Source organism: Trifolium pratense, linkage group LG6, assembly GCF_020283565.1.
Source record: "Trifolium pratense cultivar HEN17-A07 linkage group LG6, ARS_RC_1.1, whole genome shotgun sequence".
Classification (NCBI taxonomy): Eukaryota; Viridiplantae; Streptophyta; class Magnoliopsida; order Fabales; family Fabaceae; genus Trifolium; species Trifolium pratense.
The window spans coordinates 13,937,864-13,955,175 of record NC_060064.1 but is presented as its reverse complement, the minus strand read 5'-3'; the positions used below and the strand labels follow the sequence as shown (position 1 = coordinate 13,955,175).

The 17,312-nt window shown below is 33.7% G+C and overlaps 1 long non-coding RNA gene and 1 pseudogene across 1 annotated transcript; both read left to right on the top strand.

Moving 5' to 3' along the window:
* The first annotated feature begins 1,829 nt into the window (after positions 1-1,829).
* Positions 1,830-11,249, top strand: LOC123891781 (annotated as a pseudogene).
* A 3,578-nt stretch (positions 11,250-14,827) lies between these two features.
* Positions 14,828-15,689, top strand: LOC123888234. The gene is made up of 3 exons (XR_006802025.1): positions 14,828-14,913; positions 14,997-15,116; positions 15,409-15,689. It is a non-coding gene; the product is annotated as an uncharacterized LOC123888234 (long non-coding RNA).
* The last annotated feature ends 1,623 nt before the right edge of the window (positions 15,690-17,312 follow it).

The window sequence follows — 17,312 nt, the reverse complement described above, 5'->3', positions numbered from 1 at the left end:
AATATAATATTTAGATGATTGTTTTTGCTTTTAGCATTGCTCATACTAGAAAAAACATTATCGAAAGATATCTCTCGTTAGATGGGGTGACATGACATGGGAGGGGTCGATTCTAATCAATTTAGGGATTAAAAAATGGGATCGATCTGTTGGGTCAGCCATTCACCCTGTTGTTTTTGGCAGGATGGGTTGAGATTTTAAACTCGTCACTAATAATTGGTCCGCTCTACCTAACCTGTTAAAAAAACGGGCGGTGATGGGGCAGATTGACTCGCCAGGCTTATTAGTAATAATTTTTTTTTTGTTGCCACCCTTTTTATGTTTAAGTCACAACCAAATTTTAATTTCCTGTTATATTTATATTTGGCTCATAAAATAGAGAAAAAGCCTTTTAATTAAATTTTTCTTATATTTTCTTGTTTTTATATTTATAAATTTTATATTTGTCATTTAAAAATAAAAGAGTGTACCGGATACCAAGTTTTCAAAAAAAATAAAATAAAAGAGTGTAATTTAAACTTCTTTTAAAAGGATGGAAATGTAATTTAATTTACCCTTTTGCAAAAAATTCTTATATACAAGAAGGAAGACAGTTAAATTACTTAAGTTACCCATTCCCATATATCACTCTCATTTTATGGCCCGTTTGGTATGATGGAAAGAAAGTGGGAGGAAAAAAAATAACCCAAACCAATGCATGTCCAAGTTCATGCATTGCAGCATTGATTTACGTAATTTTCTTTCTTTCCTTTTTTTTTTGGTTATCCAGGGAAAAAGAATGGTATTCTTTTCTTTACTCATGTATATACTGTAACACTCAAACCCATTATTGCCTTTATTTGGCTTAATAAAAATTTCTCTTTCAAAAGCGATGCAGCGGATAAAATAAAATTCTAGACTTAAATCAATTGATTGATAAAATGTTGGTTCGAGATATTACATTCTTCTTCCAAAAATAATACTAATGTAATTAATTAGTAAAAATCGTTTATACAAAATAAATCATCTTTATAAAGATACATTTTCCAAAATAAATACAAATAATCATGAAAGACACCATCTACTAAATACAACCCTTTTCCCATATCATAATCAGAGCGGAGCTTCACCGACGACTCGACATCGATAAACACATAATATGTGAATTTGGACCCCCAAAGGTCCAGCACATAACACAAAGCAGAGAGTTAGAAAACATAATCAAAAGAATGCAAGTACAAGAGTATACTTAACATTTCAACATCATTCATCATAATCTAACTCGGAAGCATACATGCTCAATCTTAATTCAATTATAAGATTACATGGTATTAATACATAGAAGCATCATTTAGAAACAATATAAATCTAAACACTTCAACCGAGTATTAACACGCACACACAATTCATTAAGCAAGTCAAATTAATTCATGTTATAAACCATTAATTGCACTTAGAAACATCAACAAAATAAGTTCTAGTCTGTCATGGTGGCTGAGCGAAAGAAAGCCAGAGAAAGCCGGCAAGAACCCGCGGCTTCCTGGTTTCAGCTAGAGAAAGCCAGCTTCCTCGCTGCAAGGCTGGCCCAGCCAGCATGCCAGCCACAAGTGCCCTGTTTTCGGGTTTGAACATAAATCCACCCAAAAATCTCATTTTTTATGTTCCACATCCCAAAAGAGGTTATTTTCAAGTATATAACACATATATAAACGTGAGAAGAACAAATTCCTTTCTTCTTGTTTTTCTTTTCTTTCTAGTAAAGTATAATTTTTTTTCTTCTACAATAAGTTGCTTCCTTCTTATATATGGCCATTGCATTCCAATTTACTAGCACTCTTCACCTCAATTTATCCATTCAATCTTTACCTTCCTTTAGCTCCTTGTAAAAAAAAATCACAATTTGCTGAGGCTCTTGTCACTTTTGCACACAAAAATTAATATAATCTCAATCTAAACGATATTAAATTTTTCTCTTGGGAAAGTTGTCAACATCTCTTATTCAATCAAAAGTAGCGGTATATTTTTGCCTTCGCACGAAGATCTAGTAAGTATTTCCAAATATTTTGGTTATTATAACTTTGCTATGTATTTTTGTCTTCAGTTAATATTTTTCCTTGTCTTTTATAGTATTTATATTTACTTTCCAGTTTTTGTATAAATATTTACGTTCTAAAAATGATATTTTATTAATTTTTTTTAATGCAAATATAATTATATATAAATAAAAAAGAGCAGATACATGAAAAGAGTCTACAAAAGGAATTACAAGAAGTACTGAACCCCGAAAAAAAAAAGTACAAAGAACTCGTATCTAGAAACCTCCTAAGGCAGCCCTTGACTAGACTGAGAGTCACCAAACTGCAAAGCACTAGAGGGCCTAAAATAAGAGATGAAAGAAGAAATCGATAAAAAAGACAAAAAATAAGTTCACATCCGTTCAAGATGGCCATATATCATAAAGCATGTTAATTCTAAGATAAACTATTCTCTGTTGAAAAGTTATCGATCTATACCTAAATTCCAATAGTATCTTCTTAATTAAAAAATGTTGTGTCTAGGCTGACGAGTGATTTTAAAATATTGTGTTTAGTTCGACGCGAGAAATGGAGCAGTTTTAATGGGAAAAAAGTGTAGACTTATATTTTTCACCCTTAAAATCAAACATACAGTAGTTTGAAATTAGTATGATCATTCCTTAGATTATTATTCTTTTAGGAAAAAAAAAAACAGTTTGTTTAACTAAAAAAATTGTTACATTGGATTGCTTGAGATTTGAACTTAAAATCGCATGCATACATACTATTCAAATATCTCACCACAAAACCAAATATAGTGGCTTTAAAAAAAGAGTAAATTAAAAACTTCATGAACTCCTCTATATAATAAAATAAAATGTAAATATTGTCAATACAACTCAATTAATAATTGTAAAAACGTTAATATGCAGCAGTCTGAGTTTAAACTTGAATTCTTAACTTCTCCACAGGTGTGTGAGAAGAAGTAGTCCGGCTCAAAGTTCGGTCATGAGTGATTAATCGTCTCGGTTGTGTGTTGGACGTATTGGTTTATAAAATATATATTTAAATACTTTTATTTTATTTAATAATAATATTGTTAAAATACAATTTAAATTTTATTATTTCAATTAAGGCAATCTGAATATAATAAATAAATTTATTATTACTAAATAACTTGAAATAATTTAGACATTGAAGTTAATTTTAAAATGGGATTGGCAAAATAAAAGTCTGCACCAAAGGTTTGAATGTGTATACTGAAAAAGTTTAAAATGAGAGAATAAAATGCTATTTTTGCAAATTTATAGTAAATTATTATTATGTACTTACATTTGATTAAATATGTTTTTGTTCATATAAAATGGAGACCTTTTAAGTTTAGTTCTTATTTAATTTTGGTAAATTTTAGCATTTTTGTACCTTGTGGACTCCAAGGTAGAAACACCAAATCTGTTAAGACTTTTGAGTGGTTTTTCACTTTCATCTTTATTCACCTCCTCAACATGAAATTTCTTAAAAGCAATTGAATCTTCATGATATTATTTTTTTAAAATTTTATTTATTTTTCTCTTCAACAATATGGAAAAATTTGTATTGTAAATTATATATATTTTTTAAAAATATTAACCGCACAAAATTCAATATAACTTTACTAAATTATCTTTCGCTAACTAATGTCCTTATACTAAAAAAAAATCAAATAAATAGAATATAGAAAGAAGATATTTGGATTTCCTACGTTTAATTTTTTTTATTCACCTACATTATGTTAGAAGAGAGATTAGCGAGAGACAATATAGTAGACTGTAATGACAAAATTAAGCTGAAAAATAAATTAAATGAAAGTGAATGTACTCCCTCTAGTTCTAATTATAAGAAAACATTCACTTTTTAAATACATTCAAAATTTTATGTATTTAGACAATAATATAGACCATATACATCAAACTTTCAATATATCTAAAAAAAATGGATATTTTCTTATAATTAGGAAGATAAAGAGTATGATTTTTGAATTTGAAGAATCTAAATCCGAAAAGAATGTTGTTGACTTGGGTTGTACATAGGACACCAAATTCATTTTGATCATATCAACACCCTTTACTTCCTTAAGAGTTAAAATCGCACGGGGACAAAATTGCATTTAGGTTCGGGTGTAAAAATAAGCTATAAGCTGATAGTTAAAAAGTTAGCTTATAACTAAAAAGCTATCTGAAATAACATAACCTCTAAAAAACTCCCTTCTTTTGCCGAATTTTCTCCACCGGAACCACCATAAAGTACAATCGCCACCGTTAGTGCCGATCCTTAGTCGAATCCAAACATTTTTGTGAAATTGAGACTCAACCAGCTGAGTTTCTGCCTCAAATTCTTCTAATGCTGCTACCTTGGTATGTAGTAAATATATAACCCTTCTTTTGGTTTATGCTATACACATGCATTGTTGTAGCTGCTTAATTGATTCACCAAAACTCATAGGGAAAAGGTTCTTGATTTTAACCAGTATTATCAATTACTATGATTATAAATTACTATGATTAACTAGATGCACAGTTATTTTTAGACACTACTCTGGCTTTTGATAATAAATAAAGCACACTGAACTGACCCCCCCGAACAGATTAGGCGGTCCACTGGGCCGGATACAGGTTGTTCTTGCTTTCTTCTAGCTCTCTGTTCTTGCTTTATAGTTTGTGTTTGTTTGTTTTCTTGAATTTTATTACAATGTTTTGCTTAAGACTTATGTCTTTTATTGGTATTTGGATTTTGGAAAATATAATACTACCACTACTATAATATGTATTTGGATTTTGGAAAATATGCTGCTGCTACTACTACTACTACTACTATAATATATATTTGGATTTTGTAAGACATATGCTACTTTTATTGGTTTTAAACTTAATGTAGTATGTATTTTGATTATTGATATTTATTATTTAATTTTTATTGTCCGCGACACATCACTAAAATCGCGCCCGCGACGCCCCCCGCTACCGCACGCGTCAATTTTTGGGTTGTCCGCGCCACACCCATTTTCCGCTTTGACAACATAGGTGTACTTGTAATATAGTATAGTATTATACTTTTATCTAATAATATATTAGATCTAACACATTATTCTCTACTTTGTTTGTTTTCCCTTTCATAATTCAAAGAACTTCCACTACTGAAGGCAAAGAAACATGGAGTTTCTTACTGAACTGTCAAAAGAAGCTATCTCAAAACTTGGAGAATTGGCTTTGCAGTCTACGGTGAAGCAGTTTGCATATGTGATCCACCACAAAAAAATCATTGCCAACTTGAAGGAAGAACACAGTAAGTTGGAGGGTGTTAAAGAAGCACTACAAGCATGGGTGGACACAAAAAGAATGAATAGAGAAGGATTTGATCCAAACATACAACAGTGGCTCTACGACGTGGCAGCTTTTGAAAATGTCTTACAAAGTTTCGACGAAGAAGTAGTTAAGAAGAATGAGAAATGTTTTGGTGGAAAATGTCCAAATTTGAAAAATAATTACTCTTTGGGAAAGCGGGCTGCTAAAGGCATTGAGTATATTACAAAGTTGAAGGAGGAAAAAAAAGAATTTCAGCTCATATCCTACCATAAAGCTGCACCAACTCTTGGATCTACCTTCACGGAAGATATTAAGCGAACTATTATAAAAGAAGTCATTGAGAAACTGAAGGATGATAAGTTCAAAAGAATAAGCATATGTGGAATGGGTGGAGTGGGGAAAACCACACTGGTGAAAGAACTCATCAAATTCGTAGAAAACAAGTTATTTGATAAAGTTGTGATGGCAGTGGTATCCCAGAATCCTGATTACAAGAATATCCAAAGTCAGATTGCTGATTGTTTAGGCTTGAGTTTGAAAAGTGAAAGTGTGGAAGGAAGAGGCAGAGAAATAATTCAAAGAATGAAGGAAATTGATGATGGAAAGACTAAAGTCCTAGTCGTGCTTGATGATGTGTGGAGTGAGCTTAATTTTGATTGGGTAGGACTTCCATCTCGAGATAATCAAAAGTGTAGTAAAATATTATTCACATCACGACATGAAAAAGAGTGTCAAAAGATGGGAAGCCAAGTGAGTTTTCATGTTTCTGTTTTGCTCGAGGATGAAGCCTGGTATCTATTTCAAGAAATTACAGGAGATGTTGTATATGAACCTGACATTTATCCAATAGCGAAACAAGTATCAAGGGAATGTGGAGGCTTACCTCTTGCAATTGTAATTGTTGGAAAAGCGCTCGAGAATGAGAAAATCCTTACTACATGGGAGGTTGCATTTGAGCAATTAAAAAATTCCCAGTCATCTACTTTCTCAGATGTGCACAAATTTGTCTACTCGCGCATTGAGCTTAGTTTCAAATTTTTGGGTAGCACGGAACACAAGAAGCTCCTTATGCTTTGTGCCTTGTTTCCAGAAGACTTTGATATACCTATTGAAAGTTTATTACGTCATGCAATGGGCTTGGGGTTGTTCAAAGTTGCTGGTGAGCCTTTGAAAGCAAGAAATCGAGTACATAGTTTGGTGAACGATCTAAAGAGGTGTTGCTTGTTGTTGAATAGCGATGTACCAGGTTGTGTGAAGATGCACGATATTGTACGTGATGTTGTCATCTTAGTTGCATATAAAACAGAACACAAGTTTATGGTGAAATATGACATGAAGAGTCTGAAAGAAGAGAAATTGAATGACATCAATGCAATATCACTTATCTTGGATGAGACAATATGTTTAGAAGGCGACTTAGAGTTTCCTTCACTTCAACTTCTACAAGTGCAATCAAATGAAAAGAAACTGCCTGAACATTTCTTTCGAGGCATGAAATCAATCAAAGTGTTGTCTGTTCAAAAGTTTTATATTCCAAAAATTCCATCTCTATGTGAATCTTCAACTAGCCTCCATACGTTGCAAGTAGAATCTTGCAATGTTGGAGATATCTCTATAATTGGTAAGGAACTTATACACCTAGAAGTTCTAAGTTTCGCACATTCTAATATTAAAGAACTCCCAGTTGAAATAGGGAACTTGAGTGTTTTGCGATTACTAGATCTGACAAATTGCAACGATCTTAATGTCATTTCTGCTAATGTCTTGATAAGATTGTCTCGGTTGGAAGAACTTTATTTGAGGATGGACAATTTTCCTTGGAAGAAAAATGATGTTGCGATCAATGAGTTGAAAAAGATATCTCATCAACTAAAAGTTGTTGAGATGAAAGTTAGAGGGACTGAAGTTTTATTCAATGATTTGAACTTATACAACCTGCAAAAGTTTTGGATTTATGTGGATCCTTATACTTATTTGCAACGCTCTTCATATTTGGAGTCAAATTTATTGCAAGTTAGTACTATTAATTATCAATCTGTTAATAGCATATTGATGATCTCACAATTGATTAAGAAATGTGAAATCCTTGCAATAAGAAAAGTGAAAGACTTGAAAAATATTATGAGCCAGTTATTACGTGATTGTCCAAGTCCATACTTGAAAGATTTAAGGATTGATTCATGTCTTGATTTGGAGTGTCTGATAGACTGTACTGTTTACTACGATGGTTTGCCACATATTCAATCATTATCTTTGAAAAATCTTCCGAAATTTAAAGAGATGTGTTATACATCTGAGCATCCTGAAGTCAATGGATTGATGATTGAATTCTCATGTTTGGTGAAATTGAAATTAGAAAAGCTCCCAATGTTTATTGGCTTTAAACAAGCTATCAATTTGAAAGAGCCCAATCAAGAAGTAAGTAATTTATGTTTTTTAGTAGTTATGATTGTTGTTGTTATAATTTCATTGAAATGCATAGTAAGTTCATTTAAATTTAAATATGTATTACTAGACTTATGTTTTAAATTATCTATATTTTGATTTACAAGATCATTACACTAATATATGTTTACATTCAATACATGGTTAAATGTTTGTGTGTAATTAAATTAAGCATGCATATTTGATTAGCATATCAGTTATCTAATAGTGAATTGTATTGTACAGGTAAAAAGAAAGAGATCTTCTGAATCGGAACTAACTAAGGTCGAGGAAGGTGTGCTATCATCTGTTCCCCATTCAGAATCAGGTAGCTATACATCATTATCAATGAAGAACAAATTGTTTTCATCTGATTGGATGCAACAATTCCCAAAATTGGAAACAATCTCTGTAGAAGATTGTTCTTCCATTAATGTGGTGTTTGACACACAAAGATCTTCACATTTAGATGGCCAAGTATTTCCTCAATTGAAAGAAATCGAGATAGCTTCCCTTGATCAACTAACACATGTGTGGAGTACTAAAGCTATGCATTGTGTTCAAGGTTTTCAAAATTTGAAATCCTTGACAATATTAAGCTGTGACTCTTTGAGACATGTATTTACTCCAGCTATTATTAGAGCAATCACCAATATTGAGAAATTGGAGATACAATTTTGTAAGTTGATGGAGTCTTTAGTGAGTGATGATGAAGATGGCGAAGAAAAAGTAAATGTTATCTCATTTGAAAAATTATATTCCTTAAGACTTTCAGGGCTCCCAAGTATTGCACGCGTGTGTACAAACTCTTATGAGATACAATTTCCATCCTTAAGAAACTTGGTAATTGATGATTGTCCAAAACTAGATATATTGTTTTTGATCACTACAATGCACAACAATCATCCTGTTGTATCTTATTCAAACATTGGGGACACTGGTTTTAGCAATTTTGAAGGAAACAATTCAAGATCTTCTAATTGCCACTTTGGATGTACACCGTTGTGTTCTAAATTGATCCGTCAAAACAACACAAATAAAAAAATCAATAAGGTAAGTGTTCATCCCACAAATATTCAAATATTTCATTTTTGTTATATTTCCTAGCTATAACTTACGTATTTTATTACATGATCAGACTTCTTCCACTTCTGAAAGGAAAACCAATATAGAGTTTCGGGGTGCACCTCTTCTTCAAGAACTTTATGTAAACAATTGTAATTTGCATAAGTGTCTTGTTATAGACGACTACTTGTTTCCAAACATAAAATCACTAATCATGCGGGGCTTTGACAAAATAAGCGCCTTGTTATCATTTTCATCCATGAGAAGTCTTGAGCATCTAGAGAAGCTACACATATTGGAATGCAAAAACATATATGAGATAGTATCTCAAAAAGAATCAGAAGCAAATGGAGAAAAGATCATCTTCCCTGCATTGCAACATCTACGTCTTGCAACACTTCCGGACCTTAAGGCCTTCTTCCATGGCTCCTATAATCTTGATTTTCCATCACTGCAGAAATTGGACATCAAAGATTGTCCCAATATGGAAGTATTTTCACAAGGGTTTTCTAGTACACCTAAGCTTAAGGATGTCAACATAGAGATTGGATCACTCACCAGCAACTCCATACACAAGAATGATATAAATGTCACTTTACAACTATTTAAAGCATTTGTATGTCTCATCTTCATATATATATATATATATATATTCATAAATTTAATGATATATCTAGTACATTTAAGTAATTTGAGCAAAAAGAATTTTGTATACAAAGTCAGATGATACATTTAAATGAATATTTTGTAGGTGGCTTTACAAAGATCTGAGATGTTGAACATGAAGGAGCTATGTGATAAAGGCATGTTTGAATACTTTGTCAAAGAAAAAGTAATGAATATCACAAAATTTCATAGATTATCGATGCTTGTATCATTCAGTGAGATAAAAATACTTCAACATGTGAGGAAACTCAATGTAAATAATTGTGATGCATTGGTTGAGGTGTTTGAATCAGTTACAGAAAAAAGGGATGCCACCACACATTATCAGCTACAAGTGATGACATTGTATAGTTTGCCAAGATTAAGTCACATATGGAACCACAATATCACTAAGGTCATAAGTTTCAAGAATCTAACATTAATTACAGTTTTTGATTGCCAAAATTTGAAGAGTTTGTTCTCCCACTCTATGGCTAGAAGCCTTGTGCAGCTTCAAAAAATATTCGTTCATAAATGTGAGATGATGATGGAGAGGAATATATAGAAGGAGGCAACAAAGTCAAGACTCTATTTCCCAAGCTGGAGGAATTGAAACTTTTTTATCTTCCTCAGCTGGAATGTGTTTGTTCAGGAAATTTTGACTATGATATCCCTTTATGCACTGTTGAAGAGGACAAGGAATTCAATAATAGTGATCAGGTTCAAATTTCTTTTCCAGAATTAAAGGAATTAGAGTTTGGTGAAGTACCAAAGCTCAAGTGTTTTTGTTCAGGAGTGTACAACTATGATATCAGGCTCTTATCAATTGAAGAATGTCCAAATATGAGAACCTTTCCCTATGGAAATGTTATCATAAACACACCCAACCTTCATACACTACGTTGGGATATGATGGATACACACACATTTGGAGATCTTAATTTGATAATATATTATCTCCATAATTCAGAGAAATACAAGGTAGGTACAAACTCAAACACAAGGTCTTTCAACTCGAACATTATATAGAACTTTTTAATTGATTTTAAATTTAATCTAACTACATCAATTTTGTGTTGTGTAGGTGGAGTTGCAAAAATCGGAGACATTTAGAGATATTGTCGATGAAGAGCTACTTGGCTACATCAAAAGAGTAACTAAACTTGTCATTGTAAACTTTCACAAGCTACTGACTTGCATCCCATCGAACATGATGCACTTATTTTCGAATTTGAAGATTCTCAAAGTGGATGAATGTGAGTGCATAGAAGAGATATTTGAATCAAATCAGAGCATGTTGCATTGTGAACTAGAAAGTTTACGATTGTCTTCTCTTCCAAAACTGAAGCACATTTGGAAAAATTATGGTCAAATTTTAGGATTCGAGTATTTACGTGGGATAATCATCAAGCAGTGCAATGATTTGGAATATGTGCTTCCGGATGTTGGCGTTGTCACAAGCCTTCCAAATTTGTACTATCTCCATGTGTCTGAATGCGAGAAGATGAAAGAGATCATTGGGAATAATTGCAATCCTATTAATTGTGTACAACAGAAGAAGATTAAATTCCCAAAATTGTACGAAATGGGACTATTCAATCTTCCTAGCCTCGAATGTTTCAGTCATAGCTGTTTTCCTTGCTATATTGAGATGCCAAAATTTTTTAACGGAAGCATTAAAGACTGCCCAAAGATGAAGACTTTTTGGTGTGATGGAATCTTATACACACCGAATCTTTGGATTTTATATATGAATGAGGTGATACTGCGACATATGTAAGGTATGAATTATTAGATATGAATTTTGGAAGCAATATAATCCATAATATATACTCGCTTTGAACGTCTTCTTTTTAGTCTGTTTTAGCTTGATAGGATTCAAAAAGTAAGATGCCTTTTAAGAAATTGAAAGGAGCTACGCAAACAGAACTTTGCATACTGAAGACATCAAGTAAACATTGAGGTTAGGATAACTTTTCTTCTATGAAATGCTATTGATCAATTTGACAAAGAAACTCACTCTTTAAGCACTATGACAGTAAACATACTTAGAATGATTTTGAGCACACTTTAGTCAATATGAATGATATATATTATGCTTACATAAATAACATAACTACCAACACATTTTTCTGTGGAGTAGTTATCTTTGATATTTGAATATCTTTTCAATCTGCAAGGTTGCATTGCATTATCCCTTTATTTTTCCGAATGTTTCTATAGCCACAAGCCTTCCAAATTTGTCTTTGATTATAATCTTATTAATCGTGTACAAACCCAACAACAGATCCTAAGATCATATTCCCATAATTGTAGGTTATTGAACTACAGATCCTAAGATCATATTCCCATAATTGTAGGTTATTGATTATAATCGTATTAAGAATATGTCATAAATAGTCATATAGTTATTTTTATCTTGAAATCACATATATCCATTGTTATTGTTGTGAATTCGTCAATAAAATCACACCAATAAAAGAACTTGATGTGTGGAGCAATAGAACGACAACCAAATAACAAGCGGAATAAGCTATAATAATAATAACAACCGATAAAAGATAAATGAGAAGAAAGAACACAATATTTGTTTACCCAGTTCGGTCCAATAATGACCTAGTCTGGGGGAGAGAGCAGCCCCTCCGTTCCACTATATCAAACGAGTAACTTTACAAAGAGTTCCAATTGAGTTACAAGAATTAATCCTAATTCTACCCAAATCCCGAATCTCTTCCCGTGGCCAAGAGACTCAATTTGATAAGTGTTTCCCAAGGTGTAATCAATCCCCTTTGCCCAACCCTAGAGTTATACCAAGAGACAACCCCTCTTGTTTCTCTCTAAAACCCTAGCCTTGTGTCGGCGGCAAATCCTAATTGATTCCCTACATCTCTACTCTCTTGATTTTTCTATGAATAAAGTGATCCCTATTTATAGAAAAATATATGCCAAAAATTAGTAACAAATCTATTTTAAAATAAAACAAATCCAAGTCAAAGTGGCCTCCAAGGAAATATATTTTTTTTTCACAAAAATATATTTTTCCACAAAAAATATATTCTTTCACAAAATATATTTTTTCCAACTTTTTGTTACCGAGATTTCAAGGCATATCTAACAATTCTCCACCTTGCCTTTAAATCGATGGTGATCCCATATCAACCACTGTGCTGCTCTCTCCATCTTGAATCTTCTATTCAAGATCACCGGATTGTACCTCCCTCTTCATCCTCGGAATGCCTTCCGCTCTCATGAAGATCTTGCATCCCACTACCATAGGATTTTAGGTAGCCCCACAAGATTCACCGCACCCTCTTCAGACTCCGAAGTGGTCAACTTCGTACCTCCCTGAAGAAACACTTGTTCCCCACTATCATCGGCATTTTAGATAGCTCAACAAGCTCCACCATCCCTCTTCAGCCCCCGGATTGTGCCTTTTCCGTCCTCCTGAAGAATCGCTTGCCTCTGACTATCCATGGATTTTTGCGATAGCCCTACAAGCCTTCACCACTCTTTGACCCCGGAATGCCTTCCGTACTCTCGAAGTTTTGCTTGGCTCCAAACCAACCTTGGAATTTTAGGTGGTTCCACAAGCTGCAACATCAAACTCTCCTTGTATCCAACTACCTCCAGCAGTCTCACAAGTTACCAAGTCTGATCACCTGTTGCTTTCAATTGCCTCCCTGAAGATCCTCTCAAGGTCTTGCACTTCTTCAGCCACAATTGAAACATAACCCACAAGGTCTCCATGGTCATCCCCTTTGGTTCAACAATACCACTCTCCTCCCTATCTCCGATTAGATAGCCAAGAGCTAATGTTGACTGTCTACCACTATTGGAAGACTCCACCTCAAACTGAGTTTCCACCAAAGTATACCCACCATGATCTCCACCTTGTAACACGCAAGACCTCTTCAACTCCTCTGAAACATACTTCAAGCTATTGTTAGTCTCCAACAATTCCAGTTCAGTTCAACACCTAGTAAACCTTGTTCACTAGTCCAACTAAACTCATGTCACTAACAGGTCCACCCGAAGTCCCACAACTCAACTACATTATAAGAGTCACCACTAGTTATAGATACATGACCAACTATCTTTGCATCTAAGTTCAGAAACATACCTCACATCGTGTAAAGAAACTCACGATTGTCAAACTTCGTAAGACAAACTGAACCCATACCTTGAACCTTCAAGCTTTTCGTTTTCAAGATGAACGACTCCACCTTCAACTAGCTCTAGAGTCTCAAAGTATTCATTCTTTGACCACATGTGATAGGAGCATTCAACGTCCATGACTCAACACTCCACCGAATCTCAACTTCCACTAGCATCTCCGCATCCTCATAATAAAGTTGTTGTTTCAGAAGTAACCCGAGTATTCTTAGCACCGCCTCTCCAGGCTGATGTCGAGTATTATTACCACCGCCTCTCCAGGCCGACCTTCTTCTTCACCATCTCCATTAACTCGTTATCTTCAAGGCACCGGGTAACAACACTCCATGTTTTACCCATCATCGCGAACATTAAAATTGCTTCCATCTTCACTTTCCACAATTCCAAATTGCTTTCGGAAAGTCCCTCGATATCCCACTTAGAAACCATGGTGCTCACTTCAAATTATTCCGATTGCCCCACGGTGGGCGCCAATTGTTGTGAATTCGTCAATAAAATCACACCAATAAAAGAACTTGATGTGTGGAGCAATAGAACGACAACCAAATAACAAGCGGAATAAGCTATAATAATAATAACAACCGATAAAAGATAAATGAGAAGAAAGAACACAATATTTGTTTACCCAGTTCGGTCCAATAATGACCTAGTCTGGGGGAGAGAGCAGCCCCTCCGTTCCACTATATCAAACGAGTAACTTTACAAAGAGTTCCAATTGAGTTACAAGAATTAATCCTAATTCTACCCAAATCCCGAATCTCTTCCCGTGGCCAAGAGACTCAATTTGATAAGTGTTTCCCAAGGTGTAATCAATCCCCTTTGCCCAACCCTAGAGTTATACCAAGAGACAACCCCTCTTGTTTCTCTCTAAAACCCTAGCCTTGTGTCGGCGGCAAATCCTAATTGATTCCCTACATCTCTACTCTCTTGATTTTTCTATGAATAAAGTGATCCCTATTTATAGAAAAATATATGCCAAAAATTAGTAACAAATCTATTTTAAAATAAAACAAATCCAAGTCAAAGTGGCCTCCAAGGAAATATATTTTTTTTTCACAAAAATATATTTTTCCACAAAAAATATATTCTTTCACAAAATATATTTTTTCCAACTTTTTGTTACCGAGATTTCAAGGCATATCTAACAGTTATGTCTGCCTTTTGATCTCTCTTTTTTGAAGTCATTCAATCCATTCTGAAAGTAAATGACATTCAAGAGTTTAAAGGTGCTGCTACAAACAAAACATGGTATCCTGAAACAACATGCCAAGGTACATGACATTTGTTTGTGTCCTAATTATCTATAGCAATCTTTCATCCTGAAGTCTGAATGAATTCATGCATGTTAGTCCAGATATTTGCTTGAAACTTTGTACGAAGTAATTCATGTCACCCCACCGGAACTAATGAGAGTTCCAGCACGCAACATGTCGAATACAAACTCTGTCATGCTACACTAAGTGAATCCCTTGAGGTTAGTTACTTTTCATCTATGAGATACTATTCATCAACAATTTGACAAAGAAACACACCCTTTATGCACCATGGGAGTAAACATTCTTAGAATGATTTTCAGCAATTTTTGTTTTGTTGATATGAATGATATCTCTTCTAAATAAATTACAGAACTGCACACATTTTTTCTATGAAGTAGTTATCTTTAACACTTGATCTTTTCATCTGCAAGGTTGTATTGCATTATTCCTATATTATGATTTTAACTATGGTGTCTTTGATTCTAACTTCCTCTATCATTACTTTTATAGATGGAATATGAAAATCTCAAACACAAGAACAATCTTTGGCAAAAAAGCAATATGTTGAGGCTTAATTTCCTCTATCATTATCTAGTATCTACTCAAAGAATGTTTGTGGCACTTATGTAGGAACTGGTTATTGACAAACTCAAAGGATGTTAATTTTTTACAAAGAAATGCTGGCATGCTGCTGAGTAGCTTTGTTATGCTGTATGGTTACTCAAAACTACTTTGAATTCCTTTGTGTGTAATGCTTTGATATCATTAATGGGAAGCATGCTTACATTACAACAATCATCAATGAACCACAAAACATATAGAATGTGAAATTAATTTCTTTTTCTTATTTGACAAGATCAACTATTCTATCTAGTCTAGTAGTGAAATTTCTAAGATTACTACAATTCAACATTCACATGTCTGAATCAACCAAAGTAAATATACTGGTGAAAAGGTTTATAGTTGGAAAACAGATCCTCTTCAGTGGCATTTTTACTGGGTAGTGCATCCTCACTTTTTACTCTTCACACATAATAAAATGGATGGTTGTGATATCACTGTAAAAAGTTTACACAAGAGAATCTGCACCTGAAAGTTGTTAGTATTGATTCAACCCAATTAATAAGAAACCAATACGTGGCAATTAAGAATAAAACATATACCCAAAAACATTTAAATGAGATGGCGTGGATTTGTAAATTAACCAAGGTTTGTTTTCTGGTTTGGATATGTAGCAGCGTTGAAATCCTTAGTGCGAATTTTTCACTCATTTGAATCCTCCGAAGCGCGAGGAATTAGCTTATACAATTGCAAATTGAGGATACATAAGACATATACATCAATAGGTCAAGCCAATGTATATATATGAACTATGTTAAAAAACAGCTAGCTAGCTAACTACCTACCAAATAAGATAGAAAACATAAGAGTATACGTGGCTCCAAAATGAGTGCTTGCCAAAAGTGTAGTAATATTTTATTGCCGTGTTTATATTGGTTTCTATTTTTGTTTTGTTCTCCAATAGCTATATGTCAATAAGTGTCCCACATAAATCTATATGATATGATGATGTTTCTCCATGTATAAAATATGGAGAATGTTAAGGCACATGTTAAAGAAGCAAAAATAGAAATTATTAAATGTTAATTTGTGTATTTTGATTTTTGAAGCATTAAATTTCTTGTATCATTAAATATTAAATTTCTATTTTGGTATATCTTAACATGTGCCTTAAGGGCACATGTTAAGAAGACCCATAAAATATAAATGTTGTTTTAATCAAGTACTAGTACAAATATGACATATTACACAAGTAGTTTACATCTGACGAGCATATGTCAGATGTAAAACGCTATGTGGAGTAGTCTTTTCATCTGGTTTCAATATCCACAGATGTGAAAAATAAATAGACAAGACTTTTTACATCTGGTTTCAATGTACCAGAAGCATAACTAAACGCGGTGACAATCTTGTAATTATGGTGAAATATATCTAATAGTGATATCTCTCTCCCAAGACTAAAAAAAAAATGCAATAGCGCTGAGAAAAAAAAAAAACCAAAACGCAACCCTCAGCAGCAACCGTCCTCACCTGCGAAGATTGAACCGGCGATGCAAACCCTCAGCGCCGTCCTCTACCGGCGACAAGATTGAACCCTCCGCAAGCTTTAATCAACTCACCACCAGCGCTGTCCTCTCTCTCACTCGCAGTCGTCCTCTCTCTCACGAACCCTAACTCCAAATCGAAGCTTCTCTTTCTTTCTCCGGCCTCTACTCTCACGAATCGAAGCTTGTCCTCCTTTCTCCGGCCTCTACTCTCACGAATCGAAGCTTGTCTTTCTCTCTCACATCGATTCAGGTACTCTTCTTTCTTTTTTAATCCTTTTTAAATATTTTCCTTTTCGTGATTTCTTT